Genomic DNA, 16,743 nt, shown 5'->3' on the forward strand with positions numbered 1-16,743 from the left:
GTTAATTATAATTAACCTTGAAATGCTAGGGTGTAAAAGAGCTTATCTCAGGAGTGCTGCTTCTATGTTATCCCGGAAGCTTAATAGGTGTGGCAGGATTTTACCAACAACATTTTTATATATTTTATATCATCATATATGCTGCAATACTTAAATACATTATAGTAAATTTTACACCATCATTTACGTTGCACTAATAAATTCTGAATAATTTTGTATTTCTCCGAATAATTTTCTTTAAATTATTTCTTACTTCCATAAATAATTATTTTATTACCATAAATATCTGTTCTCAAAATCTAGGTAATAATAAATAGTCAGTCCAAAATTTAGCTGATACTCATTAAAGAATTTGAGGTTGTCGCGGTTCATTTCAAGGGGTCCTAACCACTAGCTAGACGATCACATGGCCATATTTTAGGGATAAATAAAAGGGGGTGTTTATATTATGGGTAAGTTAAGTAAGTAGAAAAGGGGGGAGCTACATTTTGGTTCCGTGACCGAGGGATCTAAAATGCACCTTTTAGGTTCATTTTGGATACCAAGGTCTCTAAAAATTAAATAATAGAAAGTAGCCTTTCAGGCTACATTTTGTTGTACGTGAAATGGAATGAGTACACTATATTTTGGACTCAAAATAAAAATAAACAACATACTTATAAAAAAAATTATTATTAGGTACAATAAAAATAAACTTTGATAACTGAAAAAAAAAATAAAAAAAAAATACAAAAAATCAAATAGCAAAATAAAGACCTCATAGTAAACATTTAGCATTAAAAAGGGGGTATTTTGAGGGGATATTAGGTATAGAAAATTAAAAACTATAGCTGACCCAGACTTTTTTTAAATATATTCAAGGTTCGAGGATAGAAAATGAACCGACCAGCTAGAAAAAGAACGGCATCAGCCAAAGTCCGAGACAATGAACAGGCATCAGCCAGGGTTCGAGAAAATGTGCAACCATCAGCCAGGGTTCGAGAAAATGTACAACCATCAGCCAGGGTTCCAGACAACGTGCAAACTAAGAAAACGAAGAAAACTACGCCTCCAGTAGAACCACCACGAAGAACACAAGTTGTAAGAACCATTATTAAAAGGAAGCCACCTACTTCAGCAGCAACAGGAAGAGGTCTTTTCTATAATATGTTGAGGAGAACAGAGCAAAAAATGGTCGCCGGTTTAAGCGAATTAAGAAATGAACTACAGGCCGCAATCTACCCCGCACAAGAGGAGGAACCAGTCGAAGAAATCATCGAAGATGGGGGCGAGGACGAGCAACATTTCCAAGAACGCGAACCAGATCTAACACATGAAGAAAAGAAAACAATTACTTACAACATAAAAAACATCAATATGGAAAAACCCAAGTTCGGTAAAACATCATCACATCCGGTCACCTTTCTAGAAGACTTGGACGCATATCTACGCAAAATAGCAGTAGAAGGCCACGAATTGGAAACTATACTCGAATGCCTCGAGGGACCTGCACGAGACTGGGCTCGGGTCTACAAAGATCGTTGGACTACAGTAGAAGACTTCAAAAAAGACTTCCTTAAATCACACTGGGGGGAGTATGAGCAAAACGAACTGCGAAGAAAGATAGTACACGGGCTATGGGACAAGACCGAAGAACCATCAATGCATAATTACTTTATCAAAATAGTAGGTCAAGCCAAAACGTTAAATTACATCGTACCTGAAGAACAATTGGTAACTGACATAATGCGGCACTTCCCGCGGTACATTCAACAAGCGTTCGTCACATCTAAAGCAGTCAGCATCCTCGAGGCAGCCGAGTTCCTTCGTTCGATGGATGACGTCAATAAACAGGAGCCGCGCTTCAATAATACTAACACTACCACTACAAAAGCCAATGACAAGAAGAAGACGCAGCCACAGAATACTTATACCAACTGGCGTCGACCGGAGAACACGGACCGAAGAAACAACGCTGCAATAGAGATTGAAGACTCGGAAAACTAAAATTGGCTGATGAAAAAGTCCCCGGATCAGCTATAGATAGGGTCATTATTTTAAATATGATGAATAAAATGAACTGGAAACCCGGTCAGTTGCTGGGCATAAACGGAAGGGGATTGCGCGCGCCTATAGAGGTCAAAATACCAAATAGAAAACAAAATGAAGGGTTAGGTTACGTTCATAACAATCAAACAGAAGTTGTAGAACTAGATTTCATAGTAAATGTTTTAAAATTAAAAGGGGAACAGTTAGACCTGATAGGGACTGAAAAAAATATTAATTCAGTTTTTGAGGAATTAGAAAACGAAAAAAATGAGCGCGAACATTTTAGATCTGAAATAATAATTCATGTTAGGGAATGCGATATAGCAGCTTTACTTGATACTGGTAGTGACGTCACGTGTATATCACAGGAATTATGGGATGAATTAAGGCATAGACATCCCGATATTCCATTCATGCCAATCAAATCCTTTTATATTAAGTCAGCTTCTGGACATAAAAGTAAAGAAATTAAATACATGGTGTTGTTGCCTGTTAAATTAGAAGTTCTTGAAATGGACGTTAGCTTTGTAGTGATTCCCGACTTAAATTTTCCGTTAATACTCGGTTTTGACTGGTTAAAAGAGAAAGAAGCAACAATACAGCTCCATAAAGATGATGTCGCTGTGAACATTCGTCACAACGGTAAAAACGAATGGGTTAGATTTCATACTCAAGAGGATAAATGTGACTTGGGAAATCAAGCTTACATAGAGGAGTCTTACACGCACGGGACCTATACAACGGGGGTATCCTTACAAAATAATGAACGAAAGGCCTTACAGAACCTCCTAGAAAAATACCATAAATTATTTGAAGCCAGGTTAGGTAGAGCAAACTGTTACAAACATATAATTAAAATGGAAAAACATACACCAATTGTAAAGAAAACATATCCGGTACCTTATTCCTATAGAGATAAAGTCGAAAATAAATTAATGGAACTAGAAAGTCAGGGAATAATAAGTCGATCACAAACAGAATATTGCAGCCCACTAACGTTTACCCTAAAAAAGGATGGGTCCATTAGGGTATTACTAGACGCAAGGGAGATCAATAAATACATGATTGCGGAAACTGAGAAACCATCTTTACAGTTAGATGTTTTAAATTCATTTCACGGGGCTAACTATATTAGCGTTATTGATTTAAATAATGCCTACTTCCAGATCCCCATATCAGAAGAGAGTAAAAAATATACCGGATTCACATTCAATGGAAAGTCGTACGTATACAACGTGTTACCTCAAGGGCTAAAGACGTCAGTAGGGAGTTTCAGTAGGGCTATGGATCATATTTTGGGGCACGATGTCCGCGAGTTCTGTGTTAATTACCTAGATGACTTGGCTATAATAACAACAGGCACCTTAGAACAACATTTACAACATATTAACATAGTACTGGGGAAATTACAGAAGGCTGGACTTACTTGCAACTTAGAGAAATGCAAATTTCTATGCAAGGAAGTAAACATGTTAGGATATATTATATCCACTGACGGAATAAGGACAGACCCTGAAAAGGTTAAGGCGATCCAGGACTTCCCAGTTCCAAAGAAAATCAAACATGTTAGGGCTTTCCTAGGCCTCTGTAATTTCTATAGGAGGTTCGTACCTAACTACAATAATTACATACAACCTTTATGCAACTTATTAAAGAAAAATGTAGCTTGGAAATGGGGATTACAAGAACAACAGGCTTTTGAAAAAGTAAAAACTACCTTCATTGATGTAATACAGCTTCAACATCCCGACTTCAAAAAGGTTTATTACTTGCAATGTGATGGATCAGGTGTAGGCATTGCTGGCGTCCTATACCAACTTGACCAAAATGAACAAATGAGAATATTGGGTTTTCACAGTAAATCCTTGAGAGGGGCTCAACTTAACTACACTACAACAGAAAAGGAATTTTATGCGATAATAGCCTGTTTAGAGAAATTTGAGACTTATCTGAGGGGATCAAAAGTCATCATACAAACCGATCACAAAGCCCTATTGTTTGTAAAAAATTGGAAACTGTACAATGCTCGCGTTATAAGGTGGATAAATTACCTAGAACAGTTCCAATATGAAGTCCAACATATAAAAGGCAGAGAAAACATAGGAGCAGATGTGTTATCTAGATACCCCCCTCAAGGTGATCTGTTACAAGAAGACAAGGTACGGCTACCAGAGATACTTTATACGGAAACAGGGGTGAACAGGGACTTAATTCGTAAAATGAGAAAAATACCAGAATTACAAAGAAATGATCCAGAAATTAGTCTCATCATTCAGGAATTAGAAAATGATACCATCTTAGACGAAATGGGGAGAGTAATCCAAAGATGTTCACTAGAGAATGGAATTTTATATTTCACACCAGACGGGAAAGGTGAAAAGGTCATTTACCTACCACAGGAATTGATACTAGAAACTATACAACAGGTTCATTTAGAAATGGGACACCAGGGGGCGTATAAAGTCATTAAGTACATAAAGGACCGATTTTATTGGAAGGGTCTAAATAGAGACGTGAAACAAATAATAAGGACTTGCCCTGTCTGTCAAATGGTGAAAACTGACCAAATAAAATACGTAGGTCCTTGTCAATCAATAACTACTAGCAACATCGGAGATCTTATCATGGCGGACTTATACGGACCTTTACCCTCAGGACAATTTGGCATGAGCTACATCTTAGTAATTCAGGATTCCTTTAGCAAATTTGTTAAACTGTACGCATTACGAAAAGCAACTGCTGCCACCGTTGTAGGAAAAATGAAACAGTTTTTTAGAATAATAAAACCAAAAGCGGTAATGACAGACAATGGTAGTCAGTTTGCTAGCAAACAGTGGTGCAAGTTCATGAAGACCGAGGGGGTAAAGGTAATATATACCACGGTTCGTAACCCCAGACCAAACACCACGGAAAGGGTCAATAAAGAACTTGGCAGGTTATTCAGAACCTATTGCGAAAAGAGACATCAGAGTTGGGTTAAAGTTCTACCAAAACTAGAAGTTCTGTATAACAACACGTTCCATGACAGCACTGGATACACGCCGTGTGAAGTAATGTACGGTCAGCCTACTCAATTGTCCTTCGATAAAGACATTAGAAAAAATATCCAAATGAATTTAGAAGACATAAGAGGAAAAGTAAAATTAAATTTAAAAAAGGCAGCGGAAACTAGACAGGCTAAATTTAATCAGAATTTTAGATTAATACAATATCATGTAGGAGACTGGGTTAAAATAAAGAAAATTAACAAATCAAACGCGCAACAAAAAATCACTAAAAAATTCGAAGCAATCTATGAGGGCCCCTATGTCGTCGCCGCAATTCCCTTCCAAAATGTGCACATTCTTGTGGATCCATATACTAATAAAGTAAGGGGAAAGTTTAATACAATCCACCTTTCCAGATATTACAAGGGCAAAAATGACATAGCTGATCCGGGGGCGAGCTTACCGTAGATTAAAATAATGCCAGATATGACAGTTGATTTAAGATTAAAATAAATGATTCATGGAATTGATTAAAATATGATAAGAAGCACTGAAATAAGTCTTATTTTTGTTTTCTTTTTATTATTAGAAGGATAGGTTAAAATATGTTTTTTTTTTGTATTAAGTAAGATATTGTAAAATCAATTATTCTTTGTCATTAATTTGTAGGACAATTAGAAATATTTTGTTTTATTAAATAGGATAGGTAAAATTGTTTGTAAATCAAAGAAGCGTAGAAATGTTTGCAATTGTTTAATTTTGTGTTTGTAATTTTTTTATTGTTTAAAGTTTTTTTTTTATGATGACTGGTATGTGATTGAAATAAATTTATTTTCCTGTACTATTTTGTTTCACTCAGCTGCCTAAAAGAGAACCTGAGATACTTTTCCAATCAAAACAGAGTGTATTTGCGACCCTCAAGAGTTTATGAAATTCAGTTGTTTAAGTACAGAGATAAAAACTTAAGAGATCGCAGATATGCTCTCGTTGAACGTTGGAATAGTCGTTCATATAAATAAATTAGGAACCGCAAACATATAATAAGTTCTAGCAACTAGAAAATCTGTTTGAGCATTTGTATATGTTTGTGGGAAACTTGATAAAAAAAAACCAAGAAAGTAGCAAGGAGGAGAACAGGAGCTACGTTCCAGGCTTGCGGACTTCAAAGGGCTGGTGCGAGGAGAGATAAAAGGACAAAAATAAAGGAAAGTATACAGGGTTTAGGTGAGTGACCGGTCAAATTGACTACAGATTTCTGAATTGAACCCAGACTCGATACGGTAATATATATCAACCAGTAGTACTACTAAAATACTAGTAATTTAGAAATACATAGGTCAATTTGGTCAGGTCCCTTGTATGGACAATTATTTATTTGTTTAGCAGATATAGAAAATAGGCAGAATATACTAAGTATTTACAAAAAAAAAAAATTACAATAACATGGATGTAGTTTTCCTTTGAATTAATTCTTAAAAGAAAGTCTGCAAGCAGAAGTCTAGACGCACAGATAGAACCATGTCCTTGGTAGCCTGGAATAAAAAAGTAAACAAGTATTAGGAAAACAGAAAACAAGAAGAATGAGTTTGTTAATTGATCAGAATATCAACAGTCATTCACTCATGGGGGCGTATGATTGGTTTATTAATAAACATACTCATGGGAAATATTAGGTTTCACAAAAGTAGACTAGGTAGTACTTAAATTCTTTAAAATTCAATAAAGTTTGAGAATCTTTGCCTTACAGAGCATGTTTCCATTAAAGTTAGGTTATAAATAAGCTAAGCAACGTTGTCTAGTCAACGAAACTATAATAAGATATGTAAGGATAATGACGGTTTCATATCTCCGTTCTTTCTTCGAGAACCTCTTCGCTCATTCTTATGTAGTGTCAGACATAAGTCCTGAGTTTTTTAACATACAATAAGTTTGGTATTTATATAATGATATAAAATACCTGTAATAACTGGAGACAGTCTATAGATGAACATAGAAGACAAGCATTTGGAGCGGAGCGATGTCCGACTCGGGACACTGAAATTGATAAAGTATAAAAGTTAGCTAAAGTATGGTATATTTAAACCTATTTATAAGTCTTATTAAAAGCGTTAATTATTTACCACAGGCAGGGCCTTCACAATCGAGAAAAAAAAAATTAAAAATTAAAACTATTTTCTGTTTTTTGAGAGTGATGAAAATTTCCCTAAGTTAGTTTTTAGGTACATACGTGTATGTTTGCAGTAGCTTTCTAATAACATAGGTACTATACTTACTAGGGGATTGTCGAAAGACTCAGGAGAATCCATGAAAGTATCAATGGAAATTTTGTTTCGCTTATTAATGACTAGATATCCGGCAAGCCAACAGAGCTGTTATCAATTGCTGGAAAATAAAAATAAGACAACTCATTACATTAAGTATAAGCTTTACAAGTACAATGAGGCACATTTACCCGGGTACCTATCAACCCTAATTTTCTATAATACTACTATGGTTATATTTATAGTCACTGTAATAAATAGATGATTGTGCCTTTTAGTATAATGATATCAAATTTGGAAAGCCTTAATGCTAGTTTGTAACAGACAGGACCTTTTCAAATAAAAATAAAAGGCGAATTAATAGGTCAATTTGTGATCAGCCATATTCCGTTAACTAACATTCTAGCAGGTATGTTCAACAGTTTTTCAATAACTATAATTTGGTTAATAAAGACAAGGGAATAAAATCTTACCTTAATTAAAGAAATAGTTTCACGTTTAGGCCCATTTTATTCATGCTATCTACAACTAGGCTCATTACACATCCTTTGTAGTAGACAATTTGAACACTGGGCCATGGTTAGGAGCACTAGGGTCGTAAAAAAAGTAGATGTTTGTAGATATTAGGTATGTCAGGTGATAAAACAGAACTTCGACTTCGCCAAACGTATTAAGGTACTACTAAAGATTGTAGGAGAAATGCCTAGACAGTTACGCTCATTTTTATATTACCACAATATATTTCGTTAAAAATTGTGATAAAGAGTCAAGAGAAACTTAAAAAGCTGAAACAAACATTGTGAAATCGATTATTCGACTTTCCAAATGCGTAGGAGTTGACGTTTGACGTTGACACTTGACAACTAGTCAAGCGTTCGGAAATTTACAAAATAAAAATAAGACATGGTTCTAGTAGTATTAAAAGTAGCTAACGAACAGTACAATTTCGCTTCGTTTAAAGAAAAAGAAAACGGTTTTAACATTGAAATTTGGATATCAATAAGCTTGAGAAAACATAAAAAATATATGTATTATGGGGTTGTTTCTGAATGATTGTCAAGTAAGATGTACGCGTTCAAGATATATCTAAAAAACATAATGAAAATGAAAAATGAAAAAAAAGTTTATTGTATAGAATTAAACATACAGTAAATCACGTCCCTGTGTCCTGATCTAGGAAACCCTGTGTTACAGGACCCAGTTAATATTACTGTAACTCTAAAAAAAAAAAAAAAAAATGAATGGATTCAAAATTAGCTTAAAAAGGATGAAATAATTATATTAAATATATAAATATATAACAACGTTTATTAAAAACAAAATTAAAAACTTTTGCACATCATGCTTTATAATCATTGTTTGACAGATGACAGGAAATCAACTATCTTAAATAAGTTTATTTCTTTGAAAGAAAAGAAAACGACGCAATTACATTATTAAATCTATTGTGTAAAAAAAAAGGCGTTGTTAGGCTTGAAGATTCTGAAAACAAACAAATACATTCATGAAATGAGTGGTAGTAACCAGATCAAGAGATGTAAAATACAGGCATAAAATAGGAGGAACCTGGTAGACAATTATTAGGACAAATGTGGGATGGAATTTTGTATTCTAAGGAATGGTATAAAGGCTTAATGTTCTCATCTAAGAAAGAGAGTGAAGACATGGAAATCTCAAGTGACTGTATAATGACAATCAGTGTGTACAATAACGATGAAGCTATAAAAATTGGAACAGAGTTAAACAAACTGAGTGAGGATTCATAGGAAAAGAAATAAACAAGAAAAAAAAGCGTCTATATCCATCGATATAGATATACGTTTTCAGAGATACATAGATTCATAAACATAAGTACCTGTATTGATAAATCCAGTGCATCTTGGTCTTGAGTATCATGTAGACCCAGCTAAAAACAAAAATGAAAAGATGCTAAAAGGGGGTATTTATTAGCCATGTATAATAAAGGAAAAGGAAATTATTACTTCATTGAGAAAGTTGTCAAGATCAATTGGACGGGGGCTATCAGGAGATTGCTGCTGAGTTATAGTGTGAGGCCCAGGGTCTCCAGCCTAAAACATAAAGTTGTATTAAAATAATATTTGTCTAGGATGAAATAATAAAAAGGATAAATATTATTACCTCGTTAAGGAAGTTGTCAAGACCAAAAGACCTGGGGGTATTGAGAGACTGCTGTTGCACTATAGTGTGTTGCTGAAGTTCTTCAGCCTAAATCATAGAGATGTGTTAAAATAATATTTGTCAAAAATGAAATATTAAAGAAGAATAAATATTATTACCTCGTTAAGAATATTGACAAGACCGATGGACAGGGGGCTATCAATATACTGCTGCTGTGTTATAGTGTGCTGCCGCGTTTCTACTACCTAAAACATACAAATGTGATAATATAATTTTTGTCAACAGTGTGTTAATAAAGAAGAGTAATAATTATCACCTTGATAAGAATATTGTTGAAATCAATAGACCGGGGACTCTCCAGAGACTGCTGTTGTACTAAAGTGTGGTGCTGAGGTTGTTCTGTCTAAAACCAGATATTGTATTTTAATAAATATCCAATGTCAATTAATTGTTTTTTTATTTTTACAATATATATTTATATTAAACCAAGGACGAAAGGTGGGGCTTTCCAAAAAAAAAAACAAATATTTGAATGAAGGCGTTAGCCAAAGTATATGTATATAGGAGAATTACCTGAATCATTGACGCTTGGTCTTGGATATTATTAGTAGTAGCGTTTGGTTGGGGGTTGCTCGACTAAAATAAAAATTAAAACAAATAATTAAAGCGAGCATGTAACATTGGATGGGAGTTTCATAAAAAAAAAATTGAGGATAGAAGAGTTAAAAAAAAAAAAAAATTTTGTTAAGATATGGTAACAGAAAAATACAAACTTGTGTAGTAGAACTTGAGGGGTTAGTAGCTGAAACTTTTGAAGGATTTTTCTAAAACAAAAATAAACATGCTGTTAATTGAGATTAAGCCATTTGGTTGTGTAATAATAGTAAGAAAAAAAAAGGGGAAGGTAAAATTAAAAGAAATACATATTATAAGATAAGTTACTTACTTGTTTGCGCTGGTAACGTCTTTGAATGGTTTTAATAAATTTGTCAACACTTTTGATATTATGTATAACGCCAAATTTAGTACTATAATTTTCAATAAAATTCATTTTTGCTTTGCGGCGCAGCACCCTATCCCCGGAATGCGGATGGTTTATGTTCCACAGAATAGGAAAATGTTCTTCAAGAAAATCTTGAGGGTTGGGTGGATCCATGATTGGTCCATATCCACAACTGAAGAGTTTGGAAAGGAAAACTTTCTGGTTGAAATGTTTCACCGTTTAAAGAGCTAACCGAAGAGTCGATGTAACCGATTTAAAACAATAACGGACGGTTTTCCTTTTCGAATTCATTTTGAAAATGGAGGAAGGCGCGAATTTTAAATATGTAGTGTTCAATCGACCTTTGCTATCATATGACATTCAGCAGTTTATCTTTCATAATAGGTCAATTTTGCATTTTGATGGGTTAAAATAATAATAATAAACTAGAAAAATATATTTATATTATTCTACAAAGTAAAAGACTTTAAAAGTTCAAGTCAAAGCTATTACGAAAATATAGATGACAACCATGGCAGGATCACTATTCGCCGCTAGATGGGGTTGCGATGTAGTTTCTTTTAATATTTGATAGCCATGAAGTTGTGATAGTCGATTTCTGTAGGGCTGCCGCCAATGCCGGGGATCGTCGGTTGCGGGCATTTTTCTCTGTCGCTCTAATTACGCCTTCATTGGAGTGAGGGAGTGGGATCCCCGCGATTGGCGATTTTCGATTTTCACGGTAGCCGTCCTGAATCCTATGCGGTGTTGCCAGATTGGATTTATATTTAACCGCTGGTAAACACCCGTGGTTTTGCGTTTTTTTTTAGTTTAATAAACAATAGTTGGTCGGGCGGATCTTGTCGGTGGAGAAGGGCGGCAAATTTTAAAAATGTAGGCGCGAAGGGATATCGTCTCATAGAAAATTTGATTTTCGCACCTTTTTCTACTGACAGGATTTGCTGGACCATCTCAATTTTTCATTACTTCACATAAAATTATGACGTTTAGGCCTAATATATACGAACGCTTTTTCAATGCTACTAAGAAGAAGAAAAGAAAATTATTGAATTACACAAATTAAATATTGAATTGATACCTTATTGCTAACCCATTATAGCATGATACGATAGTGTGGTACAGACTTTACCAACGGAAGCTGCGGAATTTACTATCTATGATCTGTGTAATACAATGGTTGATCTTTTAAAAACTCATATCCAGAAATAGGAACATTAGCCAACTTACCGTGTCATAAAGCTATTTTATTTGTGTCTATCATACCTTGATAATCATAATTTCGTATAAATAAATGTTTACAAATGTACACCGAACTGTTAAATGAACTATCGAATAAATTGTATGAATCACTGTGAAAATTGCGTGAAATGGAACGCTAAAAAAGTAGGATGAGACGAATTAGATTTGTTTTTTTTTTAGATTGCGTTTCGTTATACACAATGATACGACATTTACCTTTTCTAGACGAAATACGCTTGATGATTTCGATAGAATTAACACCAATTACTGTAGATTCGGATACTGGGGCCAAAATCTGTAAATCTACGGAAAAATTGACAGATTACGCATCACTGTTTCCAGGGAGGACATTCGTTTTTTTTCTTTTCGCTTTTTCTATACACGGAAATGGCTTGTCAAACTATAATTAGAACTTTGAAAATACGCCTTAGAAAAAAGTTTTTGACAAGTACTGTCAGTTGAAACAGGTTAGAATTGTTTGTTTTCGTTATGTGTGATTATATTTTATTTACAGAAAAATAGGACTATAACTCCTTTTTAAAAAAAAATGAAAATGTTTATGTAAAGCTAGTTGAAATAACCGGGAAGACTATTTTAGTCATAGTTATGTAACTTATGTGCATATAAAACGATCTAGAACCGGAATATTAGACCAATTGTGCCTAAAGTGAAGTTGTTATTTTGTTACGAGACAATTTTGTTTTAAAACAGGAATTTCTGTTATGGAAGTGGTAAAAACTAAGCGAACAGTGTCTAAGATTAAAGCGAGTGAAGTTATTCTCCCAGGAAAATGAGTGATAAAGAAGTGTGTATGATACAAGTCAAGAGTGTATATTTTAGTGCACAGTGGGGTTTTAACGTGTGTGACAGTGTATAAGAACATAGTGAAATTTCGGAAATTCTTGTCTTTTGTTCGCTAGCGGCTGGATAACCTCGACAAGCCAAGCATGTTGGGCAAATTGAAAGTGAAGGGACGTTCTAGGCTGTGTCCAAGTTGCTAGTATAACTAGAGGACAACAATTACTGACTTCTCCATCTCAACTATTTTGAAGGCAGTATGAGACCGTGTTAGGCGGGGAAGACTAGTATATGTAGTCACACGGAAAGTCAGAAATATGTTCTTCTGGATTGGAGATACCGACCGACCATAAACAAAGATTATGTAAGTTTTCTAAAAATTGTTAGAAAAAATTGTTTTTTTTTCTCTTAAGGGTCAGCCATATTCTACTAGGGGGTTAGCCAAGATTAAAATAAGGGGAACTTTGCCAAAAAAAAAAAAAAAAAAAATATGTTGTAGGCTAATTATGAACAAAAACAAAAGCTGACAGTTTCCACTACACATGAACAGATATTAGGTTTATATCATAAAAGCTTATTTGTTGGAACATTATAATTATGATTTTATATTAAAATTTGGTATAATGGTAAATGCGAGATGGCGTAGACTTCAGAAAAAAAAAATGCATTAAAACGGGTAAAAACTTTAAGTATAAAACAAATTGATAATTGAATGTTTTGCAGCATATATGATAGGACATTATTAGTTATGATTCATGATCATCATCTTCAACATTCTAAATGTCATAATTTTTTTTTATTATTTATTGGTTATTTATTGTTCTGCATTATTTTGGCTGGTCATAGGGCCTAAATATTTAGAGGTAACATATAAATAGAATCAATATTTATGGTTAAATATATGGTTCGTAAGATGGTTATAGGTCAGTTTTTTTTTCACAAGTGGCCTTTGTCTAGGTTGACAGTTGAGCGCGTTTCGGGATTAATTCTTCATTGTCTGTGTACTTTCGCGTTAGTTTATTGTATAATAAATAGTCAATGTTGCAATTAAACGACATTAGTGAATGGAAGATAGGGAAATTAATGGCGGAGCATCAGAAAAAGAAAATTTTTACAACTAAAGTGCGGGGTATATTTTTTGTTGGACCAAAGTGCTTTTGTCCAAAAATTACTAAATAAAAAAAAATTAATAAAAATAAAAACAATAAAATATTTAAATGCAATATTAAGGGATTTTAAAATCATCTGGGGCCGGGGATGTTAGGCTGATATGGGGCTAGAGTGAAATGAGTATACACATATATATTTTTTATTTTTGTTTTCATATGATTATATGACCATTAAAATAAATTTATATTTTCTCATTTTGATTACTAATCGGAGCGTTGGCTGTCTGGAGAGATTGAAGCAAATCGGTGAATGTGGAAGGGAGAACGCTGACTTGAGTGCTTATGCTTACGATTATGAGTATGAAAAGATTTATGTGTAAGATGTTTATCAGATGATGGATGCCTAGTGGAAGAATGTACTTATGTGTTGGTAAGAATGAATCGATACAGATAGACAAAGGCTGGAGTGTAATCAAAACTAGATTTGTCGGTATTTGCAGGGGAACAAAATGGGGTGGGAACGGGATACTCAATTAGCCAGAAAAAAAATTATCAGTAGGTTAAAATCCATTGGATTCTTCCCATTGAAAAGGGGTTTTTTTTCTTTATGGCTAATACTACACAAGGTAATAAGACTTATACGAAACTCACACACTCATTTTGAATGAGATATATCTGACACTCGACATATTTTGAGAGCCGGGAGCGTCTAAAAGGGACGAGGCTCTTTTTAAGAGGTTAATTAAATACAATTATATATTATGTTGCTTTCATCAATATGAGGTATTTATTTGGTCATTTCTTTTTTTTTTCAAACAAAAATACCTTATCATACCATATTGAGGTACTTACTTGTGTCCGTTTTAAGTTTGTTTATATATAAAAAAAAAAAAACACCCAAACAAACTTAAAGGTTAGAGTATTTTATTCAAGTATGAGACACGCGCCAAGAAAACGTGGCTGGGGGTGATAAGGCAGTGAAATTTGGTTCGAATTTTGGCAATGGAACTTGAAAGCTTCGTACTTATAAAAAGGTCTCTTCGCTTTGCTTGGAGGGTTTTTGCTGTCTCGATAGATGCTCTTCCACGGAAGTGTACGGCGCAATTCGGGTAGAGACAAGAGTAATACTCGACGCGGCCGGGTTGAGCTAGCAAGAACGGGTTAAGTAGTAGCCTGCCAGATTCACAACCTGGCATTACTGGTGAAGCGGGGTGGCTGAGGAAAGAGTTGTCACGGTTCATTGACGGAATTCTGATGAACTAATTTCGGGGCTGAGTCACTAGCGGTCACCTAGTATTGAGACACACACTACACGTTTAGAAAAGGGGGGATATATCCGACTAATCTAGAGTAGATTGAAGTCTTTTACAAATTACTGTAGTAATTCATAAAACACTTAAATCGGGGGCGAACTGTGACTAGTCGTATGCCTATTGCCTAGTATTGGCCTCATTTTTCATTACAAAACACATAAATTAGTAGGAAATACCTTGCAATACTAATGTCCCTTGCAGTCACATATTTCGTTCATGATTCCAGTGAATATTCTAACAATTGAAACTTGAGGCACGTGATTCCATGTTTCATTATTTATCAGATGCGTTTTTGTTTAATTAATCCTTATTTTAACTTAGAAATAAACAAAATAAGCCTTCAGAAAACAACCAACAACAAATAGTATAGACGTAGACAGTAAAGCTGACATTGACAGCTCGACGTTTCGTTACGCTGATGCCCTAGTACAATTTCGAAACATAACATTGAAATTCGTAAGACAAAAATAAATATTATAATAATTAATCCTCTAGATTCCAGATGTCTTAAATAATATATTTGATACTAATACACATAAAATACTTCAATACCGGGACGTTTTTCAGTAATAAACTTAAAATATCTCAAAGTAAAATAATGCTTACAAATTTGTACGTGATGAGTTTTCGAACGTTCCCTTTTATCATAATTTAGTCTACTCCAGCTGACTACTCGACTATTGCCTATGAATGTGTGCGTAGATGTCGTTAAAAATAGCTCCGTCTTTCTCTAAACTGCGTGAGTAAAAAGGACATGATTTATACTCTGAAGTAAGCAATAGTGAACGTTAATATTTAGGACATATGGTTTAGTAAACAACTTGGAACTTATGATCTTTCTTCTTGAATCAAACCTTGTTACACGCCACGAGGTTAATGACATCTTCCTCAGTTCTGGTATCCTGGTACTTTTGGAATAATGTTTATCTCAATATGTCGTCATTATGTCGCTATTATGTCGCCAATATGTCGCTATTATGTCGCTAATATGTCGCCGTTATGTCGCCATTCAGTCGCCGCTCAGTCGCCATTCAGTCGCCACTCAGTCGCCATTCAGTCGCCATTCAGTCGCCATTCAGTCGCCACTCAGTCGCCATTCAGTCGCCACTCAGTCGCCATTCAGTCGCCGCTCAGTCGCCATTCAGTCGCCACTCAGTCGCCACTCAGTCGCCAGTATGTTTGTTTTGATTCAGTCGCCGTTATGTCGCCATTCAGTCGCCACTCAGTCGCCACTTAGTCGCCATTCAGTCGCCATTCAGTCGCCATTCAGTCGCCATTCAGTCGCCACTCAGTCGCCATTCAGTCGCCATTCAGTCGCCATTCAGTCGCCATTCAGTCGCCATTCAGTCGCCATTCAGTCGCCATTCAGTCGCCACTCAGTCGCCATTCAGTCGCCGCTCAGTCGCCACTCAGTCGCCATTCAGTCGCCATTCAGTCGCCATTCAGTCGCCACTCAGTCGCCACTCAGTCGCCATTCAGTCGCCACTCAGTCGCCATTCAGTCGCCATTCAGTCGCCAAACAGTCGCCATTCAGTCGCCGCTCAGTCGCCATTCAGTCGCCACTCAGTCGCCAGTATGTTTGTTTTGATTCAGTCGCCACTCAGTCGCCATTCAGTCGCCGCTCAGTCGCCATTCAGTCGCCACTCAGTCGCCACTCAGTCGCCAGTATGTTTGTTTTGATTCAGTCGCCGTTATGTCGCCATTCAGTCGCCACTCAGTCGCCATTCAGTCGCCACTCAGTCGCCACTCAGTCGCCATTCAGTCGCCACTCAGTCGCCATTCAGTCGCCATTCAGTCGCCATTCAGTCGCCACTCAGTCGCCATTCAGTCGCCATTCAGTCGCCACTCAGTCGCCATTCAGTCGCC

Source organism: Cydia splendana, chromosome 24 (assembly GCF_910591565.1).
Source record: "Cydia splendana chromosome 24, ilCydSple1.2, whole genome shotgun sequence".
In the NCBI taxonomy this organism is placed as follows: Eukaryota; Metazoa; Arthropoda; class Insecta; order Lepidoptera; family Tortricidae; genus Cydia; species Cydia splendana.